Genomic DNA, 5257 nt, shown 5'->3' on the forward strand with positions numbered 1-5257 from the left:
ACCAATAGAATTAAATCATTAATATTATGTATGAATTGAATTAAGCATCCAACACATATAGAAGATTATTGAAAGGGAAAGGAATTGGGATTAAAATTATAAAACCTCAAAGATTCGGAGGAACATGAACAATAGATCAACCATTGGACTTAGCTCTTCATGATCAATGTCTCAAGCTCTAAGAAAAATAAATTGTGAATAGTGTAATGTGAATAGTGTTTTCGATTGTTGGGATATTAGGGAAAAACAAGACAACCCGTTTACAACCCAACTGGGTCAAAACATAGCCCAACCCAATACAAATGAACCAAAACTAAATATAAAGAAACTATTGTTGCAACTTCAAACGCAATTCTGGAAAATATGCGTTCCAAATTTGAAAATATGCATTCCACTTGATATTTAACATCGTCTCATATCAAAGAAGCTAAGCCAATTGACTTCTTCAATTTCCCATTTATAGTGAGAATAAAATTTTGTTTTTCTCCCAATGATGTGAATGATAAAACGTTGGGGGTCACTGGAATGTTAAGTCCTTTTGGAGCGTTTACAAATGCTTTATATGTAGACATAGGTAACCCCACATTTGTAACTATTCTTTTGAAGTGTTCATTCAAGTGATGTTTAATCCGGAGGACTTTGAAAGCAAAAGAAGGATAATTTAAGTTTTTTGGTGTCATAAGTCCTCTCTCAGAGCAATTGACTATACTCTTTGTGATTTGGAGTAACATAGACATATTTAAACCTTGATCACGTAAAAACTTAATGTAGTCTTCTTCATTTGCATCATACACTAAACCAGGATATAAAGCCTTTATAAGGTCAATTTGTCCGGCTCCATATGCAAATTCTGCATCACAGTCTGGACTCATATGTTTTGCTGCAACACAATATTTTTTTTATATTAGCTTAGTTAGTTTAAAACATACCAAGTACATTTTTCTCACCAAAAATGAAATAAACCTAAATCATGGCATATTCTTTTTTCCAGAGGTAGTTTCTCAACTGTTTATCATTTTAAATAAACCAATTCAGTTCTATTAAAATACTAATTAAATCTAAGCATGTGCTAAGTTTTCTTTTTTCTTGATACACAGTATATTGATTGAGGTGAGACACTACTCATTTCTACTACTTGTCGTCATTTCTATGATGAACTGATTTCACAAATGCTACTGCACCAGACACGTGCGGACACGACATTGATGTTCCAGACACAATATTGAACTCCAATTTCCTTTTCTCATTAATAATTTCAGGAATTGGAGCAATTAGAGACCATCTGGCTAGAATGTCTACTCCGGGAGCAATGAAATCAGACTACAATATTATAAAAAAAATAGTTACCAACAAATATTATTAAATGATAAAATATATTTTATGTATTAATTAAATAAAATGAACCTTTAAAATCTCTGGTGTAGCATTATTAGAACCCCTTGACGAGAAAGAGGTGGTCATAGGTGCCAATGTATCATTCAACTCAGACGTCTTAAATATAGATGCTACCGGATTCCTGCACATTGACTAGTTAATACAATATACTCTAGATAAGCGTGGTTCTCTAAATTATTGTTAGTATTTAATATATAATTGCAATTGATACCTTGTAGACTTGATATATTTATGTACATTGGCAACATCTTTCGATTTAAGATAGCATCCAGGCAAGGGAAAAGAGTATGCGGTATAATCAGATTTATGACCTTGTACCAAGACACTAACAACACCAATTATGTAAATATGTTATATGTTATTATTAAACTACGACTCATTTATCTTCAATCCATATATAAATTGTTTATTCTTGGTCATCACATTTTTTATCAAATAAAAGTCATAAGTTTTTTTAAATATTTGTTTTGTATGTTTTTAATCATTTTCTCACTTAAATGATGGGAATACTAGTTACCTAGATGAATCTTTATCGAAGCATGCATCCTTATTTGGTGTGTCACCAGCATAGATAATAGGCCACAATTCTCCCTGAAGTTCAAATGTATTCAAAGAAGTACCATACACATATGAAGTAAATGTATTAAGAATTTTATTAATATTTTCATTATATGTAGAAAGTGAATTCATTAATATAAATACTATCAAATAACTGTTGTTCAGTGTAAGGTAGAAAAATAATGATTTACCTCCAAAATTTGGAGTCTTCCTTTTTTCATAGCATGAAATGATCCAATTGAGAATTCATCCTCTAAATTGATAATGGCATGTGACTTTCTTCCCATAGAGAAGATATTTGCTGCTCCGTCATCAACGGTATCATCAAATGCCGCAAAAATATTTGGTTCTTGACATATGGCACCAATTATCATGTGGCCAAGGTCTGATATACTAGCGATGTTGATCGTACCTGATCAGAAGGATCATCAAGGCCTGCTCAGAAGTTGGATCTTTGTGAAGTGAGAAGGGGGTGTACCTGCAAGGTACTCCGATGCCAAAGTAAGAAGACGAGCAAAGGAGTGCAAGTACGAGCTAAAGGTTAGAAGAGACTGAATACCTGACCCTCTAGTGAAAGAGGGTATTTATAGCCCCCAGCGTTGGGCCATGATCTTGATATTGGGCTAGATTGCGAGGCCCGACTAGGAGACTGCCAGGTTTCTTGGGCAGAAATACCGGAGGTGCGTGAGTGCCCTCTGTCCTGGTTAACCGCTCCAAAGTTTAAGGGAGACGCGGTCTTTTAGGGACCACGTAGACTCCGCATTATTCGGGGGTTGGAAGTGAAGGAACCCCACGAGGAGAAGGGGTCCTCGATGGGGAAGGCGCTCGCGGGGAGTGCCTGTGCCGAGCACCAGGCAGCTCGCGGGGAGCGCTTGTGCCGGGCATGGTGTAGACGAGCACTTGGTTGCTCTTTACGGGACATGGAGTGGTTTGGGCCCCTAAGGTTAAGTGGGCAGAAAGTAGATTGGGCCGAATCTTGGCCCAGTCCAGAACATGAGCCCTCCAAGTCAGAGTTCCGAGCAAGGAGCTTCGACTTTGCTAGTGATCGGCCCATGTTCATTTGATCCTCGTCTATCGTTCGCGCTCGAATGGACCCGTTTGTGAGAGACAATAGACCGCGCGTGGCCGCCACTCGCTGGCGTGGCATTGAGTAATGATTGCCTAGGGGTAGGTGGCGGCGCCTAGGGAAGGGCGTGTTAGCCGACGCGACGTTTCGTATTCCGAGCATTTTTCAATAAAAGGGGTCAAACCCTCTCATTTGGGGTTTTTCGCTCTCTGTTTACGTGCTTGGCTCCAGTCTTGGTTTTCCCATATCTTCGTCGTTCAGCAACACATTCTCGAGAGATTGCGTTCAGATTTGTTGGAAACATGTCACAATCAGGTACGTTTGAGTTTCACTTTTAGATTTCGAACATGTCTCTTCGTTTTTAGGGGATTTACAAGGTGTGTTTCCGCTATTTTTGTCGTCAAAGTCGACAGTTTCTCTTCATGAGATTCGAAAGCCCTAATCATTTCTTCGGGTTATTCAAGCGATGCCCGGGAGAGGTTAATAATGTAGTTGATTTTCACGTTACTGCTCGGTGTCTTCATGATTTGGGTCGTCAAACTCATGGGTTTGGTCGGCGTACTCATGCTTTCTCTCGGTTTATTCATAAATATGTTCGGCGCGTTTAAAGATCTCGTTGATCATGTTGCGTAGGACTCTAGAGTATATATTTTGTTTGATTTTTGCTAAGTTTGATTGGGTGAGTCCTCGGCTAGCAACCAAGTGCATCCTTAACGGGGGGTTTAGCCGGAGGCTTCGGCGCCTGCCGCCCTACCCTTTCACTTGTGTTGCGATGGAAAGGTGGATTTGATGAACCGTCGGATTCACTTTTTCCTTCTGCATGCAGGTGAATCTAATTCAGGGTCTCGCTCGGGGTCCAGCTCGTCGTCAAGTTCGGAATCTAGCTCGTGGGCTAGTTCGCGGGAGACAGCTGCGAGCAGTTATGACGTCGAGGTGATTGAGGTCGACAGTTCTCATCTAGCTGCTATAGAGGAGGGGGAAGAACAGGAGGGTTCCCCTGGTTCTGGTACCGAGGAGGGAGTTCCGCCGACCCCGCTCTTCGACTATGACTGTGATAGTAGCGTCGATTGGGTGGCCGACGAGCCTCTGACCATGGTCTCTCGATACACCGAATCTCTAAGCGGGGCCTTCAGGGAGGTCGAAAATTGGGGGCCCAGTGACCCTCTAAATTTCCAGGTCGGGTGCCCGTCTAAAAACGATCAGATATGTTCTCGTTTTGTCGGGGATAGTTTTGCGATGTACGAGCATGTGTTCAAGGAGTTAGGGTTCCGTCTTCCTTTCACCAGTTTTCAGATTGCCTTGCTGGCCGGTCTCGGCTTGGCTCCGTCTCAGTTACATCCGAACGCCTTTGCCTTCATGCGTTCCTTTGAAGTTGTTTGCGACTACCTGGGAATTGGGGCCACTTCTGCCCTGTTCGGTCGTTGCTTTCGCATTCAGAGGCAGTCGCAAGGTGGGCGATTTAGTTGGGTTTCCTTTAAGAATGCCGACCGTAAACTCTTCCAGATTTATGTCAACTCGGTGAAGGATTTCAAATATCGGTACTTCATTGTCCGTCTTCAAAGTCGAGCAGCGTATACTTCGATGGCCAAGATGGTGACGCTCCGTGACGAGGACGGGAGGCCTGAGAGGGACGAGACGGGTGAGGTTCGGACCAAGCTTTATGGCGTGTTCCCTTTCTTCTGGTAGAGGGGCCACTTCGATCTTCCTCCGAAGAGCTACGCTTGCGACGATGCGGATTTGGACGAGCAGGAGATGGCGTTTTACGCGGCTTTGTGCAAGTACGTAGACAGCTTCTCCTTGACCCAGTGGGTGACGAGGAGCAGTGATCCCGTATTGGACGAGGATGGAGTAGCTAAGGTCGAGGCGCGGGCCATCAACACGAAAGCTCTTCTGTCCTGTAGGACGCTCGAGGAGACTAGAGCGCTGCTAGGTGGTGTTTAGGATAGGATATTTCTCTCTTGCTCCTTTTTTAATAACACCTTTTTCTAACCTGTTTGTTTTGTTTTTCAGATGCCATGCCGTCGAAGGAAGAGAAGCTTTTGAAGGTACCCTAAGACGCCAAGAGGGTCCGAGCAAAGAACAAGAATCGGACAGTGGCCTCGAAAAATAATTCAGGGTCGGCTGGTTCTCCCCAGGTGATCGTGGAGGGGGAGTGAACTCCGAAGAAGATGCGCACGGCTGAGGCGTCTCGAGAAGAACCGTCGACTTTGGGACCCGACCGGGGGTTGATGCTCCCCC

At 42.7% G+C, this 5257-nt stretch overlaps 1 pseudogene; it reads right to left on the reverse strand.

Annotated features, from left to right (window-relative positions):
* Positions 1-260: 260 nt before the first annotated feature.
* On the reverse strand, positions 261-2327 carry LOC131619453 (cucumisin-like; annotated as a pseudogene).
* Between the last annotated feature and the right edge of the window lie 2930 nt (positions 2328-5257).

Source organism: Vicia villosa, linkage group LG7 (assembly GCF_029867415.1).
Source record: "Vicia villosa cultivar HV-30 ecotype Madison, WI linkage group LG7, Vvil1.0, whole genome shotgun sequence".
NCBI classification, from domain to species: Eukaryota; Viridiplantae; Streptophyta; class Magnoliopsida; order Fabales; family Fabaceae; genus Vicia; species Vicia villosa.